The following is a 27,382-nucleotide window of genomic DNA, read 5'->3' on the forward strand; positions in this document are numbered from 1 at the left end:
TTTTTCCCCAAAGATTTCTACCTACAAACTTTCCATCCAAGGCGCACTTTCAAAATACCAGATTTTATTATAAGCCAGCTGCAGAGCCATCCTTATTACACAATAAACCTTTGCCTTGCGATTACAGCAGATTTAGCTTTACATTCCTCAATGATTCAACACAGGATTTCCAAATAAAATAGAGAGGAGAACATATCGTTCTTGCTACATGTCGCGTTTTGGGCTATGGTGTAACAGGTGAAAGATAGCAAACAGCTTGATTTCAGAGTCATGACTGTAAGATGATAGCTATGATGATCAGATAATAGATGATTATTTAAAAGTAGGCCCAAGAAACAAACAATGACAATTCAATGTTTTGTACTTTGCACTACACCTTATTTTCCTTTAGCAAAAAAAACACAAGAAATTTAAAATAGTGCCTCAGGGCATGATTTGCTCAGCTTTCAACAACAGAATTGAATGGGCTCAGTTAACCCATATGAGTTAAAAACAGTGTCAGTTTTGCTATTTGTCACATCAATAATCACAGAAAAACTCCTCTGAACAGAAGATACCGACTCTGTTACCATGGGAGAAGTCAACACTGTCCAAGTTTGAAGGTGTGAAATCCCTTTGTAGTATGTTTCACTGACCCTATTACTAGAACAAAGATGCACAGCTGAGGGGCAGTTCTTAAGTAAGGGAATCAAACCTGGAAAGTACAGTTTGCCCATTTGATCTTTTAAAACAATGCAAGTGAACTGTGACCGTGAACGTAAAATGTGGAAATAGGATTTATGGAAACAGGATATATTGTAGGCTATTTCATGTTGTGGTGAAAGTGATTGTGCCTTTAAAACTTGTGTTGTTAAATCTGTGCTACATGTACTTTAAAGCAATTCAGGTAGAGCTGAAAGCTAAGGTACATAGCCCTACACTGTTAAGCTGCAAGATCTGACCATTCTTAGTCTTAAACAGACAAGACTATAAGGGGACCTGATACAAGAATTCAAAATCCTCCAACTCAATCAGCAGTGAATTAATGTCAGCATTTTAAATAAATTCTGCCGAAGTCCTAGAAGTAATTCATAAAGTAACTGAGGTTCTAGAAAGAAATTGACTATTCTTTTTAACAAATTAATTAAGAAAATTGGAAGGAGAAAGAAAGCACTTGACAGGGCAAGTAAAGAGTACAAGATCCAATGTAACAAATGAATTATACATTATTAGGTAACAGAAGTAGTCTCTCAGAGATAATACTGGATTATATTTTCAAAAGGAAAGAAAAATGGCAAACAAATCATATTAACATGTCATACTGTTGTTTACTAAGAAAGGAGTCAGTAAGTGTGTATGTTTAAATAAGTATGTGCAGTACATTTCAGGTTAAGGAACACAAAAGTTCTGAATGATATCAGCACAGAAGAGGCAAGCATTACAGGTATAAGGAGCACTTAAAATATTCTCAAGGGCCAGATGAAATTCTGCAAAATGTACTAAAAGAAATGAGGCTTTTATAGACCATTAACAGGGCTCTTTTAACAGCCACTCTGGACAGGGTTACTGGCCACTGACTGGAAACAGCAAATGCAGCACCCATTTATAAAACAAAATCATCTAGGTAATTATAGACCAGCAAGCCTTACTTCTGTTATATGTAAAGTTATGGAGACAGTAATTAGAGCTGAACTAAAGCAATAGCTGTGTATATTAATATGATTCATTGGGGTTATACAACATCATTTAGAATATAGCAGATCTTAACATTTTATTTGAATAAGCAACAGTAAAATTGAATGCAAAATGAGTTCATTGCAGAGTATATTTAGATTCGAAAACGTTTTTGCTAAATGTCTATGTAAATGAAAACTGTTATCATCCATAGCAATGCATGTATATGGACTAAGAAATGGGTGATAGGCAGAAACGAGAGAGCTCAGATAAAGAGTGAACAGTGTTAGATTAACAATCTCTTTTGGCCCACTCTCCGACAGGGCCATTTGCAATACTAAATGAAATACGTATACACAGCAATCTTTTGTGTACAAGTATACATTACGATTTACATATGCTTGCACTATTGTATGTGTAAAGAACATATTATGCATTCACATTTAATCTACAATCTAACATCTGAACTAAAGTTTCACAAACGTTCTGTAATTGATGATAGTGTTATCTATTGTACGTTCCGTACAATAGATAAGACCGTAAAATGTGGAAACAAAACATCTTTAGGTCACACAATAGGTCACTTCATGGTGTAGTATATGTAAAATTAAGGCACTCCTAAGATGAAAAATGAATATTTTTATTGGAGAATAACCTTGGTAAGAACACAAACTTTTGCCTTAACCCTTCAGAATTTTGTTCTGCTGCTGTCAGTTTTCTGAACCTGTGGCTAAAGACACTCTCCCCTTTCCATAACCCAGTAACTAGGATCATTACTGTAAAAACAGCTCTACTGTATATTGCTACAAACAGCTGTTGTATATTATAGCCTACCCTCAGAAAATGGAATGCATTTTCCTGTATAAGCAGTATAGCATCTTATTAGGAACAAAACGAAAAATAATCTATTAATATCAAGCATCTGTAGTCTAACAATTATGTAAAAAGTTAATGTTTTGTAATGTAACAAGCAAACAGTATTTTATTTAGGTAAGAATAATATTAACAATATCATACCTGAATCAAAAACACTGTTTTTTCAGATTTGTTTAAAGTTATGCACTTATTATTCTTTATAACTGTGAAAAACACATTTCATTGCTGCAGTTACAACATGTTATAGATATTTTATGTGCGACAATGGGTCAAAAAAGACCTAACCATTATCCTGTGCTGTGCATTGAATCCAGTCATTGACTTCTCAAGAAAATGGCAACAGAAGACCAGAACTGGTAACTACCAGCATTGTATGAAAGGGATTGTTTGTATTTTTTAAGTTTGCTTTTCATGTCTGTTTTATGTTTTTAGGTTTGTATTTTGATTGATTGGTTTGCAATCATCATTATCATAATAATATTAATAATTAATAATTGCTTACACTTATATAGCGCTTTTCTGGACACTCCACTCAAAGCGCTTTACAGGTAATGGGGACTCTCCTCCACCACCACCAATGTGCAACATCCAGCACCATCCACCATATTAACACAGACAGGTGTGGCTTTTATGGCTTGTTTGTAGTTTACCTCACTTCTGTAAAATGAAGAGAACTGTTGTATTTTACACTTTGTGGACAAAGAAGAAGGAAAACCACAACACTCCAAGGTTAATAAGGAGTTTTTCATTTTTCTTTAACTGAAACAGATACCTGCACTAATAACACCACCAAATGGAACATAATGAAAATGGAAGTACAAAATTCATTTGTTGAGCTGACCCAACAAGCGTTTTTGACCCAACAATCTTGCTTTGAGAGTGGGGTGATTAGTGAGAATTTAGTCATTATTAATTCTATGTAGTGTACAAATGACAGAGTAACACCGAAATCTGTAGTGGGATCTCTGCTTTTTCTGATTTCTGTATATTAATTAGTAAACTTGTTAGCTTTGCACAATACTGAAATAGGAAATGAAAACACTGTTGAAGCTGCAGAAAAAAAATAAAGAAAACTTTTTGAAAATGTTCAGAACTGCACAAACATCTAACAAATAATATTTCATAAAGGTTGCTAATCTCCATCCCTCAATCTACTAGGGCCCATTTTCCCAGTGTCTTTGGACTGTGGGATGGAGCTCCTGGTGGAAACCCACACAAACATGGGGAGAACATACAAACACAACGCAGATAGCACTTCAGGAATTTAATTAACCCGGGACCCCAGCTATGCCAGACAGCAATGCTAACCACTGTGCCACCGTACCGACCAGTTATTAATATGTTCACACCAAATATAAGAGGGCAGTGAAGTTGGGCGGTGTGGTGGCTCTGTGGCTAAGGATCTGCGCCTGTGGCTGGAAAGTTTCCGGTTCAAATCCTGCGGCTGGCAGAGGAATCCTACTCCATTGGGTACCTGAGCAAGGCCCTTAACCCCAACTGCTCCAGGGGCGCCGTACAATTGCTGACCCTGCGCCCTGACCCCAAGCTTCTCTCCCTGTCTGTGCGTCTGTGTCTCATGGAGAGCAAGCTGGGGTATGCGAAAAGACGAATTCCTAATGCAAGAAATTGTATATGGCTAATAAAGTGATCTCTCTCTCTCTTAATCTTAAATTGAAGAGCAGTTTGTACAGGTTTGGTCACCATGTTACGAGTAGCTCAACTGAAAAAATTCAGAAAAAAGCTGAATGAAAGGTAGATCCTAAGTATTGACAGTACTGAGACACCTTCATCTTGAACATAGAAAACTACAGAAGATGTAATTAAAGTCTTAAGGTATTGAAAAGGTCAACCGATCAGTGAAACATTAACCAGAGAACATACTGGAAAAGTAAGGAAAAGTGCATTTAAGAATTAGATGTAGGCAATTCTTTACACGTTGAAGTCTGGAAATTTTAGAACACACTACCCAGTCTGCTACTGGACAATCTCTTTGGATCAGCTGCTAGTAACCAAATGAGCAACAAGAGCTGAAAGTCTTTTTTGTGACTTTTTCTGTGTGTTCAAACATGTGGCATATATTACCAAAATAACTTGATAATACCCTTCTGAAAATAAACATTAAGTTTTGTCTTTGCTCTTAAATAAATGTATACATTTTTCTTAATAGAAAGATACATAAAATAAACCTGAAAAAGGATGAACATTGCAGTTTTGTAAAAAATAATCCAGTTAGGCAACTGTTAAATAGAATGAAACAATGCTAAAAGATTTACAATATTTAAATGGCTTTCTTTATTTAATTGCAGCTTCAAATTTTAAGGAAGCTTAAAAGCTTTAAGAGAAAGACATTCCACAACACACGCTTTTGTGGAAGCCCTTAAAAGGTAATGACCAGCAACAGAGCATTCTATACACCCTTCATAACCACGCCTTTCATTGCTGCTACCGGTTTAAAATTTCAACCCTCCCACCTGCTGCAAATTATGGACTGAGCTTTTCATGCTTTTTTTTGTCTGATGAAGATTGCTTCTACCCAATAGATATCTGCCATGTGTGATATGTCATACTACTTTCAGTTACATTCATTTCTTCATATTTAACTGATAATTCCCACGTAAAACTGCAATGAACAGGTCACTTGAAAAGAAAAGGGATCTTTTTCGTAATAAATGACCATCAGAAATAAACAGTATATATAAACAGTATTCTGAAAATAATTAATCAATAAGCATGACTATATGCAGACATACACCACAAATCCAGATACCTACACTTACAACTGTTAGCAGAGGACTTTTACCTTGGAGGAAAAGGCTTTCAGCTAATGGAAATTTACTGGTCAACAATTTAAATTTTAACTTTCACTTTAACAGACCAAAGGGTTAGAAGGTACTTTTCCTTTACAACAGAAAAACACTGTGCTCTGTAATATAACAGAAAACTGTGGTTATCTACACAGCAAAAGTCTGAGAAACAGTTAGAACACCTAAGGTACAAGTTTCTAATTGAACAATCAAAAACTGTCATGTACATCAGTGCTCTATCCTGTTCAACAAGATAGGACAACGGCTCAAACTTTCATTTTCAGGACATGCCAGATTAAAAAAAAGTCTGATTACTGCTATTTTATTCCATATTGCTTTATTTAAAAATTAGTACTCTGAATTATAACTATGTAACTCATTCAAATTAACACCCTTAAAAGGAGTTCAATGTCATTTGACCGTATAAACTGGACAATTAAATTTAATATAAATCCCCACCCAACTTTATAACAAATAGAATCATTACTGTATTTAACTGAAATAAACTTTTGAAAACGTACTTTATCAACACAAGATAAATATAAAATGCTATAAACACAATGTTACCTGTTTTATTCTTACGTGAACTGCTTTCTCATTCAAACGTTACTTTACAGTAAAAATACTGAAGAAGCAAATACAACTAGTGCTTCTGCATTTCAGACTTAAAACTTGATTTTCTGCTTGTAATTTAATATAGTACCACTATTTTATCAATCACAGGTGTCAATTGTTTTTAAGAACATCAATATGGTGTATCACGACATTCCCACAAAAATCGCTCAACACACAACAGATTTCACAGCAGCCACATATTATAACCATATACAGTATTATTATTAATTATTATTATATACAGTATGTAGTTTCTGATGTTCCTCGGATGCAGAACAGAGGTGGGACGAGAGCAACACCTGTTCCACTTTTGGCAAAACACACACACACCCTTTATAGCACAGATGCTACACAAGCTCAGGCTGAAAGACAGCACCTTGGTGGTGGTGGAGGGGATCCCCATTACCTGTAAAGCGCTTTGAGTGGAGTGTCCAGAAAAGCGCTATATAAGTGTAAGCAATTATAATAATAATTATTATCTTCACAAAAAAACACTACGTTGGAAAAAGAAAAACTGGATGTGTCCAAGAGTTTAATTTAAAAATATTACATTCCCCTGTCATCTGCATTACTTAAAATAGCCAGTCTCTCAAAAAGGAGTTCAGGAGGCACATGTGGGCTCTTCTTCACTGATGGAAGATGTGATGCGATCCAGGAAACTCATTAGTCAGGGTCCCTAATAAAGGTTACATGCTAGGAATGTGTTGTACTTTCTTACACCTGGATTGCTGATCTAATCCACACAATTTGTAAGCAGAAGGAAGGACACAAAGTATTAATACCACACATATTGTTGGCCCTAAACAAGGCTCTAGAAAACCATTTTTTCAGATTTGTGGGTCTGCCCATTTGTATCAGGTGATTGCCTATATGCCAGTCAAGCCATTCTTGTGCAGGAGAAATGTATATATACTTGCACATATCACTGTATTAAAGCACTCAACGTTTTGAATATCACACTATTTTAATAGTACTTTCCATGGTTAACAAGAAAAGTTGTAGTATTTAAATCAAGAAATGTGATCTACTATTTATGATATGGAGTGATAACAGTTGTGTCTGCAAGAAAATGAAAAGCTTTGCTATTCCAATTTCAGAGTTTCATGATTGGCATTTTTTGCGTTCTAAACCATGTTTCTTCCTAACAAAACCAAAGTTAACTGAACTGATGTTTATGCTATGCAACATTCTTTTTACCATAAATCATAGCACCAGATTAAGGATCAACATTGTGTGGACATTCCCTTACTTTTGACATACAAATGAAAAAAAAATCAAACTGCCAAACAATCATTCGAAGAAACATTTTACAGTTTTGCTCAAGACAAATACTGCCACCCCTTCATTAAGATTTTGTGTATCCCCCTTTTACTTTGAATACATATAATGTTGAGCAAATCCCTTGCACAATGTTAAAGGGAAAGCCCTCTTCTGTTTCTTTCAGCTCAAATAAACTGGACATACACAGCTTGAATGCAACTTTAACATTGGTCATCAGCATGTTTCTTGGGTTGTTTCCTTGTGATTGCAAAAGCAATTCCAGAAAATGTATTATTTAATCCATGAAGCAAATCCAGAATTGGTTTGACTGTATGTTTTGGACCTTTGTCAGTGCTCCCAGTAGAAAGTTTTGAATCAGCATTAATTCACTCTTCAATCACAATCTCTGCATTGTGATCTCCAAAGACAAATTCCATTCGATTGAATGAATTAACTTATTTTCTGGGTGGGAACATCTCCCTCAATCTCATCATAGAGAATATTACAATGGAATGCCTTCCTTCATAATAGATTTGCCACAGACTGTGACAAATTTCAAGTTGATTGGTTAATTAATGTTCTTTAAACGATCTACAGCAAAGTATAAGGATCTTTTCTCTATTCAATTTTTCACTGTTTCAAATCTTTAATTAAGTCTTTGGATGTTAACTTAAATGTTTAAAATTGAATGAACAATAGTAGAATCCAGTTAAAGAAAATGCATACAATGCATTGCAAGCACAAGGAGAAAAAAGATATTACTCTAAGGCCAAAAGAGAGATGAAAAGAAACATTGCATGAATAAAGGGCTCAAATAATTAATAAATGTTTTTTTTTTAGTACTACAACATCAAAATAACCGTAAATGTATCGGGGACAATAACAGACCATTTATACATAAGGAAACAGATGTTATTCATAAGCAAATGATGCAAGTTTTCCATCAGTTTCTCAAGACAGGGTTAGTATCCATGGAATGGAGAGCTACCAATGTAGTGCCCATCCATAGAAATTGTGACAAAACTGATCCAAGTAATTACAGACCAATGGGTCTGACTGCTATTACATGTAAGGTTAGTACAACTGATCTAGAGCATTACCTATATGGAAATAAGTTTGAATAGGATAATAAGCAGAAATTTAGAAATGGTAGGTCTTAATTAAATTATTAACAGTTCTTTGACCAAAACAAAAACCCAACCATAATGCCTACATAGAGATTTTGATGTGTGGTGCGTTATATATTTCCAGAAAGCCTGTGATAAAAGTTTCTCAATAAAGAACAATGATCAACTTATATATGGTAAACATTTGGGGAAATACACGTGTCTGGATTGAAAATGGCTAATGTAATGATTATCATGTAATTACCACAGGGATCTGTACTATTGCTATTCCTAATTTATGTCAATGATCCAGACTCCAACATAGTTACTAAAGTAGTCAAGTGTGCAGAAATTACCAAAACGGTAGAAGCAACAAAGAGAATTTTATCTAAATCTTTTTGAATTTTAAGACTTGGCAAACACCTGGCAGGTGACATTTAATGTAGACATGCAGAACATTACATTTAAGAAAGTCCTTTAAAAATATAATTTAAACACCTTATGTGTTTATCTTTACACATCACTTACATCTTCTACACAATGTAAAGAAAAGAAAAGGCTTGGATATCAAAGTCAACCCAGTGGTATTCTTCAGAATCGACAATGAAACATAAACCAGAGGTACTGTATAGAGTAGGTGGAAACTACATTGACTTGCATTTAAGACTCAGAACAGGAAGCACTTCTTTACCTAAAGGACTGTGGAAGTAAGGAACAACCTACCCAGTCATGTAGCTGAAGCTGATGCCTTGGTATCCTTAAGAAACAACAGGATAAGACCCTCAGATGAATTAGTTACTAACTAACAAATGGGGAAAATATAGTCAAATGACCTCATCTCTTTTGTAACCTTAGTAATGTTCTTAAGCTTGAAGCTGCACAGACAATGCTCCTACCAGCACCTACATGTACTTTACTCTGGACATCCACATTTTTCACGTTTCAGATGACCTCACTCTTGGTTATTGGTCTAATTGTGGATTTTATACTATTTGATGCTGATCCTTAGTTGTTTTATGCTGTAGTAATCTTCGGTAAGTACCTTTCTCTAAATGCTAAATCCAATTCCTTCGTCTTGTGCTTTTTCCCCCCCAGAGTTCTCTTTTAGCAAATGTGTTCGGCTAATGACTTCACATTGCAGCTTCATTACAGAGCACTATATTTTTCCAGTAATATTTGGATGTTAGGCATCTTAAAAAAACAAAGCTGAACATCATGTACTTTAATTATACTTTGCAAAATAAATGCATTATACTTTATTAAGAAGGGAATGCGACAGGCAATTTAAGAACACAAATAACCCCAAGCACTCTTTTCTGCATGTTTGTGCTGTTTTCTGCTTCTCAAAACAGTGATTTGTCCAGATTGGCCAATGGTGCAATAATACAGTATTAATTGTGTTTTATAAATATTTAATTATATAATATACAGATTGGAGTAAAGTTATAATTACACAAATTTTAATGCAATTAAACCACACATATAGAACCTTAAAAAAAAAAGATATTACAATTTCACTAGTTTTCCATTCCACAGGGTTCAGAACTACCAGAATACACTAATTGTTACATGTAAATTTCATTTAAACATTTACATTTCTGAAAAACGGTAGTAACTTTTTTTAGCAGTATCATAAGGTGATGCCAGTCCTGCCATCAATGTATAAAAATCTCTAAGAATTAAGGCAAAGATAATGCAGGAGCTGTGATATACACAACATTGTTGTTCATATATTTAGTATAACAAAAATGCCCTAACAACCTTTGTCATAAATATCATTACAAGGCTTCCCATAGAATTCCTTCCTGAACTAAAATCTGAATGGATTCTTCAATTGCTGAAACCAAAATGCTGAACACAACAGCTTGACAACTTCACAAAGCAAACCTTTTTTAACTATTATTTTTAAACTACACACACTTCCCTGATGAAGAGTTTCCTGGGGACTTGTTGATTGATTGTTGATTAAATAATGATGATTGGGATTGAAGGGAGGAGAAACTCTACAAAAAGTAAAAAGGAAACAATCGAATTCTATTGCCATTACAAAATAGAGAGTAGTTAAAGAGAATAAAACTCCTTTAGAAAATTGTATTAATGTTTTCAAAAATGGAAAAAAGTGTTATGATTTTATCAAGAAGGTCCAGTAAATCTTATTTTGTCACCAGATGCCTTCCCTGTACCTCTGTAAAGAAGGTGAACTGCATCAATTGAATGCAAATGAAGTTTACACTCAAAGAGCAGTCTCACAGGTGACTAACTGGGTCTTCTTGCTGATTCGTATTTTGTTCACACTGAAGCTTCTTTAACTTAAAGCTAAAAACAAAATATTTTGAGAAAAAATGCACCTCACACATTAAACCAACAAGTTCATACACTTTGCGGAAACCACAAATTTTCTATAAAAAAGGAAATTAGAGCATTCGGTAACAAGAAAAACAGATTTTAAGAAGATAAAATCACAACCACAGCTTCATTATAGAGTAGCATTTAACATTGGGTGACTCTTTAAGTGCAGTTGCTTAAGCACTTTTCTAGAATTTTAATAGTTTAAAAATGAGAAATCTGAACAAAATCACCATATAAACATTACGAGAACATAAAGCAAATTAAATTAAAGCCAATACAATAAAATAAAATGACTATAGAAAATATCCAATAAGTTTGCAGTTCACGTCTGCAACTGCTTTAGCTTTGTTCCATTAAAAATTAATTTAAAAGAAGTTCTACATTTAGTATGCTGGTTTCACAAATTAACACAGAACGTGACAAATAACATGTGTCAGGTACAGTGTTAATTTTTCACTACACATTTTATTAGAGGTCCTACGGAAAAAAAAAATGGACAGATTTGTGTTTGCAGTTCCAAACAATGTGGCAATGACGCCAAAGCATTCATTGTTAGTTATCAAAAAGGGCAACTGTAACAATTACATATATCTATAAACGTCCCAAAATAAGTAGCTTATGTATGAAACTAGAATATGCTGAAATTTGTAAAGGGGCATATTCAAAATCCTTAAAATACTAAGAACCTTAATGGAATATTATGAGGTACCACAAGGATAGTGTATTCTGTTACTGAGCTGCAGCTAAAGGGTTAACATGAACAGCATAATATGCATCATGTTTAGCTTAAAAATATAAAAGGAACAAAAAAATGTAGATCTGCTACACAAAGTATTAAGTGAGATTTAAGGAACCAAAACTGGCATCCTCATTAATTAAAATAATGAAAGAAACCAAACTGTACTTTACAAAAGAGGCGCCTTATCTCAGAAAGAGAGGCCTGGAAGACCCTCCTACACATGTGACGCTGAATATCAAAGGCACAAGTTTCCAGGAAAAACCATTCTGACGTTATCAGGGGCAGCTGAGTGACTGCCTCTTCCCGCTAAAGAGGGCATAAAACAGGAAAGCAGATCAAATCAAACACAGCCTTGCCTATGACACTGTGCTGTCATGGCAACCGGTATGTGAGTGTTTACAATACATACAGTGCGAAGAACTTAAACTCAGTGGAAGGCCATGTCTCGGCATGCTTGCAAAGCTACTCTACAAACATCACTGCTGGGAGACTCGCTTCCGTGATAAAATACGCATACTAGAGACAGTCATAAGCCGTTGCATGACCAGAAATGTTCTGAGAGCCTTCTGTTAAGGTGCAAAACAGTCGCTACAGAAAATACAATATACTATGCGATACATAAAAATCCAGCATTTCTGGAAAAAATCTGAGCACTTTCTTGGAAACAAGATTTCAGTTTTCTGATACCTTTCATGGCAGCCAAATTTCTGTTACTGCTGCCCTGATATTTCCTGATCATATTAAAAACCCTCTGCTTTTGTTTTTTAATCTTACTTGTTCTTGATAGCCTGCAGTTCCTAACATAATTCTTTCTTTTAATTTCATTATTGATACACTGTTGAATCTCCTTTTTCTGCCTCTGTACAGTTTCATTTTTTTCCCCCGATGTGTAACGTATGTAAATTGCCTTGAGAATCCTTTGATTGAAAGGCACTATATAAGAATAAAAATGACTGATCGAACCCACTGGCACTGATACAGCATCTTAATATGCAATACTTCATGGAGCACAACACAGCTCTATAAACCTGACAACAGACAGAACTATTCTCAGAGTCAGAACACTTAACTTTGAACTGATCATGAAAATGATCACTCCTACAGTCAGGAGGCTATTACTTTTTAACTTAATGTGTCCAGCCCCAGCATCAAGACTCTGTCTCTCAAAGTCATTATAAATCATTCCTTTTTTAACCATATTTAAACAGTCAGGGACTGTGTCAATTTATCTGAGCCATTATCTGAATTCACGTTTCAACCCTGTTCCTTTTCTAGCACATACCGTAGCACCTTCATACTTTAACTGTAATGCCTTGCAAACTGTAAAATACTGCTCACCATTTATCCTGCTCAGTTGTAGTTGCTGTGGCATCAGGTGAACCAGGAACTGTCTGGTCTACTTAATAGGCTCAAGCATCTACTGGGTGGGTGTAGAGTGGATTTGCATTTGAATTGCCCTTACCCACCTACTAGCAGAAGAGCACACATCGACCTTTAGCTGATGATAAAAAAACAAATTACTGTAACATACAAACTCTGGTATTTGTATTTTTTCATTAAAGCTTTTAATTCTCTTTTGTCAATAAAAGAACCAGGGCTGTTTTTCTTTTACTGTTTAATGTTCACTTGTACGTTTGTTTTATTCTATACCTTTCTAATACCAGGTATTGCATTAAAAAGAAAAAACTGGGATTTTTAAATTTGCATGCACATCCTTCACAATTAAGCAAAATCCAGATGATTGTTTTATCTTCTTCCTATATAAGAATGATAAGCATTCTTTGATCCAAAAGAAAAGGATAAGGTCAAACCCAGTTTCTGTGCAATGAATATCAAGACAGTTACAATATCTCTTTTTTGCAACTTAAATCTGCCTTTAATTTGAAGATAAAAGACCTAGAATTATTATTAAAATATACATTTACTGTGATTACAAGAGGCAGATTGTTTTTTCTTTTGAAATCATAATTGTGAATGGTTACTTATAAAATAGAAGTTCAGGTGGGTAGCTTCAGTTCATGTATTATAAAATACTTTAAGATACTGTAGCACTTTGCCTATGATCATACTGAAAAGCAAGAGAGCATACATGTTTCAAAAGGTGCTGGCACAAACACAGTGACCAGACAGATAATGTAAAAAGATGAATTCACAGACACATTGATAACCTATTTATTCTTATTTTAGTAAATGTGACAATTTAAATATCCATTTTTATTAAACTGTTTGAAAAACAAGTAACTATTACATAAACACTTACTTGTACAACTTGAATTTACTTAAATTAGATTTATATAATTATTAATTATTGTAGTTTAATTGATAAAAATGACCAGTGCTTTAGGGAATTTAGCTTAACATTGCCGATTTTGGAAAAAGAAGTGTATCATATCCTTTTAAAAAAATCATCTACACAATTAATACGACTACTTTTTCCATTAACATCTTTTAACATTAACTTCTTCAACATCCCACTATTTTCTGGAAAGAAAAGCTATTTTAAAAGCTTTAAACAAAGTTATTTCTATTTCCTGCTGCACTCAGACCCACATTCTAATTGATTGCAAATGTATACCTGACAGAGACAGCTTATTTATAATAATACATTAAAGTGATAAAATATGTATTATCATAAATGTGAAATGAAAGTCTTCAAAAAGTATTTTCCAGTGGAAAATTACTGAAACCTTAATGCAAATTACACTGACTTTTTCAGGGGTTTCATTAATTTTCATTTGTATTATATAAAGACAGTTAACACATTTCTTTGAAACCGATACAACAAGTGATTAAAAATAGAATAGAACTGTGCATGTAAAACTCTCTTTTTCTAATAACCTCTAATTACTTTTCAGAATACAGTACTTTATGTACAGTATATATTCTTGCAGCCTCAAACACATTCACTGAGTTTTAACATTAGCATGAATCAAATTCTACACATTGCAATGATGCTTGAAATTTAGCTTGAGTCTTTAACCATGAAATATGAAACATTAATGCATCTATAATAAAAAGCAACCAATCACAGTTAAGGACTGTTAGCCAACATATGTAAAGCCATATTGTTCTCCCAATTGTTTCAGAAGTACTAGCTGCATTAATTAACCTTGGAAACCTGATCACAGCACCACAAGCAAGAATTCAATGGCATAAACCCAGTAAAACATAAATGAAGCACATGCTGACAACATAAACAAATTTTACTTCTTTTTATATTTTTACTGTATAAATCTTCAGGATATTATGTTGTATTTATTACATAATATCCTAGTTTAGTATTGGTTTTAGAGGATATAAAACATTCAGTAACTGCATCAAAATATAAGGCAAAGCAGGGCTTTAACTAAGTTTAAATACAGCTTCAGAATGTTTGCATTTACAAAAAATATTTTTACATTTGCCTCTACAGTAGAGTTAAGTATTTGAAAAGAACTCTCATGTAACTGGTTACTTCATGAAGGTTTTCTTAAGCATTTCCAATAATTGCAGTTATTGGCTATCAAAGTTTTTCTTAAAGAGCTAATCCCGGACAACTTTGCTCTCTAACTGGCAAATGCTCAGGTTGGAACTTAGTTATCAGTGGGGGGGGAAAGGAATCCGTTTTAGAACCAGTGCTCTTCCTAAAGGATATTAAAGACCTACAGTACATTCTGATACAGTGTAGTGCACTACTCAACTTTACAGAGAAGATGGTTAAAAAATGCCGTTAAAGCTGCAAAAATAAATTCAGGAATGGAAAAATTCCTAGAAGATGACTTTTGATGTAGACGAAATGCAAAAGTAGCAAAAACAAGCTATAATATTGTGGCAGAACCCCCTTAACCTGGTAGTATATCTCTGGGGGATCTATGCACTTCAACCCTAAGTTACAGATCCCTATTTGAGACTTACTTACCTATTTAATATAACCCAGTAATAATAAAACTTTGTAGCTGAGCTAAGACTGTACCAACCTGACCAGTGAAATGACAACCTGGTCTTGGATTTGCACTTCCTGACTGGATTCCCCTTTTGCCTAAACCTTATGACTGGACAGCAAACCACACTTCCCGCCTCCTAAGTCTAAACGTGAAATGAGAAACCAATCCCTGGATCACCCCTCTATACTGTACATAACCCTTAACTCAATGGAAAAGTGATCCCTGCTTCTCCCTGTTTAACTACTAAACCTACAAGCTTGGTTCGCTCTCCCCTCCTAACCCATGATTCCCCCCACTTAACCAATAACCCTATGGAAGACCAAACCACGGTTCTCCCTATGCGAGAATAAACTGTGCTTCTCTGCTCTTAACTTGACATGTGGTAAGAAAGTCAGTCCGTGGGTAAACATTGCACAACCTTTCCTCCCTTCACTGACGACTACCCTAGCTCCACCCTGGTCTACTGTCTAACCAATAACCCTTAGACTAGTCCCACTCCATGACTAAACAGCTTCGCCTGTGTTCTTCAGCTCTTTATACAGAGATCAAATCGAAATCAGTTGCAGCAGATTGGATTCTTGCAAACCAGTGCAAATGCCTGCCTGCCTTTTCACTCTAAAATGGTTTTTAGCCACACACAGAGTTCAGGGAGAAGGCTCACCCATTACGATTTAAAATGGGACCACATGCGGGTTGCTTTCCTTGTGAACAATCACTGGTGTGGACGCAGACCCAGCATCAACCTCAAAATGTTGAAGAGCAAGAAGAAGAGCCAATGTTTCTTTCTCTATTGTGGAATATATATGTTGATGTTGATTAAATTTCTTAGAGAGGTTTGAATATGCTATGGGAAGCAATAATTAATAATGAAACTCAGACATTGACACATTTTGTAAACGATGTGGGGAAGCAAAAAAATGAATGCTAGGATATGTAGTTTAAATTGTAGAAATTAAATTAAGGTATCACATTGGCGTAGCACATTGTCCTGGTAAGGTCTCATTTAGAATACCGTGTAAAACTTTGGTCACCATGTGATAAAGAGATTTCTCCTCCAGCATAAGTCCCTGAATCAAAGAACTATTTTTTAGTCTTGAACAGAGAATACTATGAAAAGGACCTTATGGAAAATATTCAAAATTCTCAGAGAAATGAACGCAAGCAGCCCTATGAACTTGTTTAGAATCAGTAGTAAAATATAAACCAGAGGGCACAGCTATACACAAAAGGTCGCTGGATTCTGAAACAAGTTACTGATGCCATTGATTCTTTAATGAAATAGTTTTCTGAGATACTCATATAATTTAGTAAAAATCAAACAAGGTATACGTAACACATTCGTTCATGTGCATAACAAGGAGGAGGAACTGCTTTCTGTAGAGAACAAAAATCAAGCAATTAGACATGCATGACCAGTCTCAGAGGAGGTGCCACTGTCATCTCCATGTCATCTCAAAGGCTTCCAGCATCTGATTTCTCATTGACTTGCTTCAAACTCAGTTGCCATTCATCTTCACTCTTCTATTCCCTTCCCTCCTTCTATTCACTCCATTCTTCTATTCCCACTTCTTAGATCTTATTTCTCAAATAAACAACCAGGATTGACGTTCTGGAACATATTTCCTTCATGGGTAATTTGCTGGTAATTTTGCTTACTACATCTAGATTCGGAAAATATGAAAGAATTACAAGTCAAACATTATATGATGAATACAACCCTTTAGACTTTTATTTGTTAGTGATTTATGGAATCCCTTGTGACGCTACTGTGTTTGGTCATTACTTTTAAAACAGTTAGACCTTAAAATAGGTTTTATAGTAGGGGCAAAGAGATCTTGAATTTACCAAACAATCATATCTAACTGGGTGAGGGTATTTGTGAAACCATGGTTGATGTCTCCATAAGGAAAATATATTCTTTATGGAATACAGGAACAATCTGCATATCATTTAAATATACTTCTTATTTAAATGAATTGTAATTTATAGGAGAATTTCTGTAAAGTAAAACAAAATGTAAAGGAATGTCGGTAGTTTCTGCTTCTGTGTGAACTACTTTTCTATCCTTGGCTAATGAAACCTTAAAAGCATTGAAGCTTTCGAAGACCGTGCAAAATACTCACAGTAATCTCTCTCTTTCCTCTCAATACTGATAATTTACAGCTTCCTACAGCTTTACCAATATCCTACTAATAATTAAGGATACACTTTCAGACTTCAAATCACACACAGATGTTATCAGCTAAATGCTTCTCTTCTAGAGAACAGGACTGGCTGCCTAAAATTTCCCCTAGTGACCCCTATAAAATTAAAACGACATAAGAAAAGTGAAAAAGATGGAAGGGGAACCCCACCCCACACCCCAGCCCAATACAAAACCATAAAAAGAATCCAGTAGCAAGAATCACGGAGATTGTGAGTGCCTTTGGGAATCCCCTTATTATGCTGTCACACCCAGCCCACCCAGTTGGATGCTGTGTCACTCCTGTAGCTGTATATACAGAAAATCATGATCTTATGAGGTACAGGGGGTAAAATGCAAGAAGCCATGTTTGCACATCTGCTTTAACTGATGCACAGGGTTGTTTATTTTACTCAATCACAGGACATTTCCACTTAGAAGAGATCCCCAATGCTTCAACCAATCAACATACTACAGTGGACTCTGGAATTATTGGCACTCCTTGATAAGTATGAAGAAAAAAGTCATAAGAAAATAATCCATTTAAATAATGACAAATATTTCATACTCATATGTTAGGGGAATACTTTTTTTCTAAAACATTTCTGTCTTTTCAAGGTTCAAGTGTTTTACCTGAAAAACATGAGTGCCAAAATTATTGGCACTCTTCAAGATCCCTTCAAATACATCTGAGAAAATAATATATTTATACTTGTTCGAGTTCAATTGTGTCTTAAGAACAAATGTGTGTACTTTAGTGACTTCCTGTTTCTCTAGGATATAAAAATGACGCACAGAAAACCTTTCGTCATCCATCAGCATGGGGAAGGTCAAAGAACTAACAACAGAAATGAGGCAAACCATTGTTGATCTTCACAAAGCAAATAATGGGTACATAAAATAAGTAAAACCTTAAAAATACCAATATTGACTGTCAGAGCAATAACTGAAAAATTCAACACCACTGGAACAGTGCTTAACTTGCCAGGAAGAGAACGCAAGCCCATCTTGTCCCCACGCACAGTGAGAAGGATGGTATATATCCATCCTTCCGTATGAGCATCTGTATGAGCTTAACATGCAGAAGTCACATAGTTATATTGTCACAGTCAGGTGCCTCAGCCAGTCGCGGCTGGCATCATCCAAATCAGTGAAGTTGCCGGGGCACCTGAAGCGGGGGGGCAGGAGTATAGAATGCGGTCGGCCGTCTGCTCCTTGCCGTCGCAAATTGGGTCATCAGTGAGACCCCTCTTGTGTAGACTGGCCATCTCCTCACTGTCCTGGTGGTCACTGGTTGCCGTAGGACAAGAGGCTTGTACAGGAATAGGAGATGAACAAGGTTGTAGTCAGATCTGCCAAGTGTGGGGGGAGTGATGAGGAGCTGTACGCATCCTTGACATTAGCATACAGCAAATCCAAAGTCTTATTATCTCCAGTAGGGCATTTAACAAACTGACTAAAAGTACGCAGAGTAGAGGAGAGCGAAACATGATTAAAATCACCAGTTATCAGGAACAGAGCTTGTGGGTGACGAGTCTGTAGTCCAGCTGTAACAGTGTGTATGACGTCACACGCTGAGGCTGCGTCGGCAGAGGGCGGGACATACACCAACACAACAATAACAAATGCGAGAACTCCCTAGGTACAGTAGGTAATATGGCACTGCCAGCCCTCCTCCTCTCTTTTTACTGTTCTCCTTGATTTTCCGATCCACACGCACCATCGGGAAACCCCCTATTGTAGCATCGGGAACTAGTTAGTTCAACCAAGTCTCCGTGAAGCACATAATACAGGACTCATAATATTCCCACTGGCTCCTCGTCAGCGTCGCTAGCTCCTCCATTTTGTTGGCAAGAGATCGTACATTCCCACCATACCACCATTATGATGGAGGGGAAAAAAGGTTTATACCTTCTTTTTTTAGCCAGACACTTTGCTCCGAATCTACAGCCTCTACTCTGTTGTATTAGTTCTCTGGGGATCTCCAATCACCCACACAAGAACACTGCCAACTTCCATAACATGAAGAGGTGGTCTCTGGTGTAAACAAAAGAGCCCGACTTGCCTGCAGTACATGCCGGTTTAAAAAGTTGCTTAGCGACCATTATAACTCTGAGTAAAAAAGTAACCCAATGAAAGTAAACAATAATCAAAACTAAACTATATAAACTAATATAAACGACAGGTAGTGAACAAAAAAAAAAGATATACTTATCACAAAGTAACTGGAGCAGCTGCAACAGGCTGTCGCACGCACGGTGCCATGACTACCTACTACCATCATACTGTACCTACTGTAAAATATGGTGGGTGATCTTTGATGCTCTGGGGCTGCTTTGCTGCCAGTGGTCCTGGGGCCCTTGTCAACATTGATGGCATCATGAATTCTCAAAAATATCAGGATATTTTTGCCAAAAACCTGGTTGCCTCTGCAGGAGGCTGCGTCTTGGACGAAGATGGATCTTTCAACATGACAATGATCCAAAACACATTTCAGAATCAACAAAATAGTTGGCAGAAAAAAATCACCATTTTGCCATCGCCATCTCAGTCCCCTGACATGAAACCTATTGAAAACCTGTGGTCTGAGCTGAAGAGGGATGTCCATAAGCGCACCCCCACAGTACAAACCTCAAGGTTCTGCATGGAGGAATGGTCTAGGATCCCACCCAATGTGTTCCCCATCCTGTTACATCCTGATAAAGCATTACAGGAAAAGACTTCCTGCTATTATCCCTACCAAGGGAAGTTCCACCAAGTGCTAAAAACAGGGGTGTCAATAATTGTGTTTCTTTTACTTTGGGGGAAATAATTTATAATGTAATTTTTTTTGTCTTGGTTGATTCCATTGAATCATTCATTCAGGGTAATTAATTCCTTATGTTGGAAATATATTTCAGTTCTTAATGAACTCATTATTTGTGTTACATTTCTTTTTTTGTTCATTTATCAAGGGGTGTTAATAATTCCGAAGTCCACTTAATATAGCTAAAGGTTGGGTCCTTTCACTAGATAAATGAGACTAAGATGTCCAAAATGGAAGCAAACCTGAGGTTGAGCTGCTACTCCTACAAATTGATGGGTGGCTGCGAGATTCCAGTGATGTCGATGAAAGATTGTCTCTGCTGAAGTTACTTCTCCTGCCAGACTCAGTATGTCATAACAGACAGGTGGCTGTTTTGGAAGAGCAGAATGTTGTCTTGTTTTTTTTTTCATGAGTGGGTGCAGGAATCGTTGAAAGCTGAAATCATAAAACTATTGGCAATTCCTAACTGGGTGAGCACAGGATTGAAAACAAGAAAAGAAAGTGAGATCTGTTGTAGATTCAAACACTGACATGCCACCCATCTGTTAATTACAATGTACTGTATATTTTTGCTGAGTGCATTAATAAGCTGCATGGTTTAGATTTTATTCGCCAGGTGTCTTCCCGGTGCCGAGTACGTCCTGCTGGAAATCATTTTTCGAATTTACAGTTTTTGCAAACCAACATCCCCTGCAGATATTCTTAAATTCCTTCAGATCAGGACATAGTAAACACAGTGGGTAAGAGTTCAATTATGCCTAAAGAAGAATGAGCGTGATTCAGGAATAAAACCGAAATTAAATTCAATTTATTTTTATATAGTGCCTTTCACATCAAGGTTGCCCCAAGGCGCATAACAATGCAAGTAACCATACATTTTGTGAATACGGAACAGAAGACAATGGAGGAGAGGAACCAAAAACTCCTTAGTAAGGAGAAAAAAGGTCAACTGGCTGCCCAACCCTCTTGGGCATGCTAACATTATATAATTTTAAAAAAAGGAAATAAATGAAAGAGGATATTAATCCATCCATCCATCATGTCTTCTATGTCAGTACTACATGCAGGTCTCTGTAGACCAGCAAAATAAAAAAAAAAACCTGGTGCAATCGTAAACACATTTATAAACAAACAGCAGGTATGACACATTCTCACCAGTCAATATTAAGTTATCTTAATAAGGGTGGGACTAAGCAGTGCCAAGAGAAAAGACTGAAGTGTTTTTTATCTGAAATTCATAAGAGAACAGATTATACGGACAACAAAAACAAGTTAGAAATCCATTTAACTTATTTAGCAGTTTCAAAGATAGTACGACAAAACATCTTCTAACTCAAAAGGATGGCGTACTGTAGTAAACATAATAACATAAGCATCGAAATGGGACAAGACCATTTGGCCCATCTTGCTCTGCGTTTAGTTAACATAACAACAATCAATTATTCCCAGAGGTAACCGGTTATTAATATTTTATTATTGTAAGCCATGTCAAGCGGCTAAGAAAACAGTATTTAAATTTTGTTAACTTTTTAAGCTTTATTTGCACTGCACATATGCAGGACAAAAATGTATGAATGAGACATCTAAAATTAGGCACCATCTACAATTTTTGTATTAATTTAACAATAATATTATTATCTTATTATTTAATAGGCATTGAAATAAATACCACTGACACATACAGTAATAACTATGGCTTCAATTTTAGTAATGTAGCAATAATGAATCCATACAGATACTGTATGGGACTTTTTTGCCTGTACTCTCATGGTCTTGGAGGTGAATTTCATGCCCACCATGCAGAAAGAGCATGCGATGCTTGTGAAGCATGCTCTGTCCCTGAACTGCTCTGTCAGTACAAACATAGCCAGTCACTTTGGGGAAACCACAGTAGTAAAGGACATTATGACATCCATTGTTCCCAACCAAAAAAGTTTGCCCCAGGAATTGTCTGGAAGAATGGTGAAGAACTTTTGGTAAATAAGGAAGAGTTGGCTCTGAGTTGCTCTTAATCATGTTCATGCTTTACTACTGTTGATCTGCAGATTTATGAAGAAATGTATTAATGATTCAGTGCAGATTTTTTTTTTTTAATCCGCTCCTCCAAAATGATTATTTTTCTTCAGTAATAGATTCAGTAATGCGTATTTGGTGTGACACAATAAATACAATTCAAACTTGGAAGTGTTTAAAGTGTTTAATTCTTAGAAAAACCTCAATCATGTCAATCATGTAGCACTTCTAAGAAATTTAAGTCTGGCCAGTACTTCCCACCATCATCAACATTACAGGATACGAATAAAAAAAAAAACTCTTACCACTGAAACATGTCATTTGAAAGTAGACCAGGTTAGTCTTAGTGTACCACTAAGAATAATGAATAGATTCATTATTTCAGCTTCAAGTGATACAAATGTATTTTTAGTCCATGTAATTCAGACAGTTTCAATTCGAATGCATGTTTCAAAAGTCAAGGGGAGAGAGAAATTTAACCCAGACTAGTTTTGTTTTGGTCAGTATGAAGTGGATTATTTGAAAACCAATGCTGATAAATAGAAACTGACAAGTCAAATTGAGACTTAAAATTCAGTACCGGTAACAAATTGCACAAGAAAAAAACATGACTAAACTTGCCTTTACACATTCAGGCTGGGAAATCGTTACATATACAGTACATCTGTGGACAAAACCCAACAAATGTGTCGGGAAACCACTAAGCAGTTGCAAGGTATGATTTACACATTTTGGGGTTTGATTTCTATTTGTCTTATTTTAAGTGTGTATTAAAATACAATTAATATTTTACACTTCACAGAAATATTATACTCTTATGTAAGACTGGTCGCACAGGCTAAAATGTTCACGCAAAGAGCTCTGAGAACTGAAGGAGGACAAAGATGCATTAATTTCAACAGTAGAGGGAAATGAACTTGTGAAAAATAAGTGTTCAAACATAAAAAAATTATGAGGAACATGAAATTGGTTTGGCCTTCATGAACTCCAATAATATTTCCAAATAATACTACTACTGTTGTCCAGAAAGAATAGCTTTTTTGTTTTCATGAATAAAACTACCTAGGGAGTCAAGTTTCTTATCAATATTGAATCTAATTTTTGTAGGTATCACACAGTCTTGTGATATCAACTGTATCTCCAGAGAACCCTCAGGGGGATCCAATTCTATATTCTGAGGATGGCACACGTCTGGAGGTTAAGTAGTCAAGAAAGTATTTTAGTATTAAGTAGAATTATGTTATGGATCGCTGAACCTTTTGACAAACAAATCAACCGAACCCATTATAGTCACCCACCAGGGGTTAGTGACCAGCTCAAATCGAGGTATTAATGTTAAGGGAAGAGATTAATGTTAAAAATAAAAATGGAGTTGTCTCTGTTCTTAATTACCTAGGGATTCAGGCAATATTCACCTACTATAAGTACCACATTATGAAATGAAGTCATTTGAATTTCATTTAAACTGTGCCATAATACACAACTGCAAGCAGGAGGGCTCTGCTAGTTTTATCAGCTTTGAATAATACCATTTCACATCTGAGTTTTCAGAAATGAATGGTATATAACACATTTTGATTCAGGGGTTACCTGCTCATCTTGGAACTAGGTCAGGGTAGGCACTCTCGGTCATAAATGGAACATGAAAATGTCATTCACAACTTAAAACAAATCAGATTTGGTCAAAGTTGTAACTTCCGGCAAAGTATTGAAGTATTACAGATTGCTTACACTGGGCTTTGATGAGGTAAGTTCTAAAGGTTGCTGAATCCAAACACAGCCTTCCACATAGGAGGGGTGTGAAAGAACTATCACGAACTGTGGGACTGATGTGTGGGGATAATAACATAGATCCTTGTATTATTTTATTTATAAAGGTGACATGACACATACCTAGCCTTGAGCTGCAGTGACTTTGAACCTACCATAAGGAAGTGCCTGAAGGATTACAAAACGACAGAAAATACCTGCATGATTCATCTGCATTTTCTTTTTATTAACCCACACCGTTTACAGCCCCTCTAATGCTGGGTAACAAACGTTTTTCAATAGAGTAATTTAGTTTCTTAGTACTTATAAATGATGATGCAACTCCGCTGTACTTCTGGTTACATGTTCTTATACTCAGATAAAAAAAACAACAACAAAACAAGAAAATACCTTTTTTTCTGGATAATGAATCGCCTATTCATATAACTGCTGTAAATTGAAAGACTAAACATTTCACAAGAAATCTATAAACACACAGTACTCAAAAATATTTTCTATTTCTAAGTTCCCTAAAGTGGAATTCCCCTAAATGGGCTGTTTGAAACTATTATACATCTATGTCTTGCAAATAAAGTATCTTATAATATTACATTTGGATTTAGTCTTTTGTACATAGCACATTGTCATTTTAGTAAGATGCAAATGAAATAGGACATACCAAAGAGCGAGCTCAAAAAAGCCCATGATCTTTCTTACTTATTGAGAGGGCTATTTCCCCCACCCACTCGATTGCTGTGAACCTATTCAGTAGATTATACAGAACTACTTTTTCAATTATGTTTACAATAAACCTTAAACTTCAGTTGAAACAATGTATGGCTATTTTTATCTTAAAAGGGAATACACAACAGAAACTATCCAACTACTCTTTATTCGGGTTTTTACTCATTTCGACTTTCATGTACAATGAGGGATAAACAGGTGGTAACCGATTCTAGACCGAAAAATAATAAGATGGACGTGAAAAGAAAACATGAAAAACATATTGGATGGCTTTCTTTTAAGAAACAGCAAAATTCAGATTATTATGAAAACCATATCAACCATTTTATGTACAAAACCACCTATAAATGTTTCATGGCGCCTGCTGGTGTGACTTCAATTTATTATTAAGAAGCTACAGCTGGTAAGAAATAAAGTGATTCACTTAATGTTGCAAAACAATTCGTTGCATTTACTGGTATTAAAGTCAGAAAGTAGAAAACACTTTTCAATAAACCGAATCTTTGAAACAACCTAACAGATATTATAAACACCAGGGAGGTCTGTTATGTTTGAGCAGGTTAGGTTAACACGCTTTCTTTTCCTCCTATAAAATATTGTATTTTCTAATTTTAAAGAATTTTAAACAGCGTGGCATGACGCGGGGGCGTGTTCAGTGTGGAGGCGGAGCCCTGGATTAAGGGTGACCAATCCAGGACGAGCCGCAGCTGTGACACACTGAGCACCTCCCAGAGGGCCGAGCAGACCCCCGCAAGGGGAGAACCTCCTACCGACTGCCCAGAGGTAATTGTGACAAGAGCGTTGAGGCTGCGTTTTTGCTTCTTTTAATTTTTTTTTTTTTACGATCCCGCTGTGAGAATTCGCCGGGCAGGTTCAGTTTTCTTTTGTTTTGGCCTCACTTGATTTCTTTCAGTCTGGAACCTGCTACATAGGGATAATTGCTGTTCCAAGAGGTCCATTTCCCCCCCCTCCCCCAGACTGGACCCTGATAAATAGGGACAGTCCAGTTTGCCTGCCGCTGTGCCAAGCGGTTTCTTCTCCCTCAGGCTGGACCCTGTTAGGTAGGGATTGTCCAGTCTGGACGCCACTGGGCAAAGCAGTGCATTTTTCTTTTTCTGTTTTTTTCCCCCTCCTTTTGATTTTTTTTCCCTGGGGTTCGCGAGCCACACACTGGTGCCTCCACCCTCTCAGACAGGAAGTCGACTTTTACCCGCCACGGCTCATCCCACTCCCACATTGTTACAGCAGCATGTTCATTTTCCTGCCATTGAATTGTTCACATGGTGTTGATCACTCCATCCACCCATTGTCTAACCACTTGATTCAGTTCAGGGTCACGCGGAGCTGGAGCCCATCCCCACAAGCAACAGGTGCAAGGCAGGATCCACGCTGGACAAGATGCCAGTCCATGACAGGGCAGAGGCAGGCACAAACACACACACACAAACACCAGTTTTCCCAGAAGCCAATAAACCTACCAGTATGTCTCTGGACAGTGGGAGGAAACCGGAGCACCTTGAGAAAACCTTGTCAACACAGCAGAACATACTGTACAAACTCCACAGAGTTTAATATCTGGGCTTTTGCTAACTGGAATGCTCTTCTGACTGGCATTTTCTCCATAAGCCATTACAAAATGATCTTGCTATCCGGACAAATTTCTAGTTCTACCAAGCTTGCACCACCCTTTGCCGCCATTGCGCTGAGTTACTGTAGTCATCTGCCACATCGGGCCTAGTTTTATCTCGAAATATTCAAAACACGAGCGTGTGGGGCTCACAATCACACGAAAGTCTGTGCTGATTAAGCCGCTTTGGAAGGGTAAAAAAAATGAGTAACCTGATGAAGGAAGTCAGCACTGGCTCATAGAATGATGTTACTCATTAATAAGCTGTAGTATTAGCGTGAGGAAGAATTTATAGTCGACTTTAACCTGCCGCAGGTTAATGAGGGAACAGATTTATTTGTGCTATAGATTTCTTTACATGAAAATATATACTGTATATTACCAAGCATTTCATTTAATCAAGTGTAAATGCTCTGAGAGCTCAAACATTCAGGACAGTGTCCAGACTGATTAGATCTACAGCATCAGTTATGATTATAATCAACCCACAACACCGGCAAAATCATGATCAGTAAAGTAAAATGTGAAGAAAACATTTTTTTTCCAACAAATGAGTTTTTCCCACCCAATGCCGGCTTCTTTATGACCTGGTGTATACTATTCTAAAGGTATTCAGTAAGTACATCACAGGTACACATCAAAAATAGGCTTCCACTACTGCTCTGAGGTTTAATCAATCTACAGGAGTTTGTCTGTATTAGGTTTCCTCAGGGTGTCTGAGAAGAGGTCATTGACATGCTTTCTGCAAATTCAAGTTTTCCACCCCGCAATGTGACATATACATTTTTCCTTAATTAGAATCAAAAGCAAAGAAAGAGGACTATGAACTATAAGTTCTTCAGCTGTTTCTATTTATGAAAAGATATCTGAAAACACTTAAAACATTACACAAAAATTCAATATGGCTGCCACACCATATAACCCAATATCTCCGCA

General features: G+C 36.2%; 1 long non-coding RNA gene across 2 annotated transcripts in view; it reads right to left on the reverse strand.

The window, feature by feature from the left end:
* LOC148655154 (uncharacterized) overlaps nt 1–27,382 on the reverse strand; it is a 103,260-nt gene that overhangs the window by 38,424 nt on the left and 37,454 nt on the right. The window lies entirely within an intron of this gene.

The sequence above is a fragment of the Lepisosteus platostomus genome, chromosome 9 (genome assembly GCF_059453375.1).
Source record: "Lepisosteus platostomus isolate fLepPlt1 chromosome 9, fLepPlt1.hap1, whole genome shotgun sequence".
Lineage (NCBI taxonomy): Eukaryota > Metazoa > Chordata > Actinopteri > Semionotiformes > Lepisosteidae > Lepisosteus > Lepisosteus platostomus.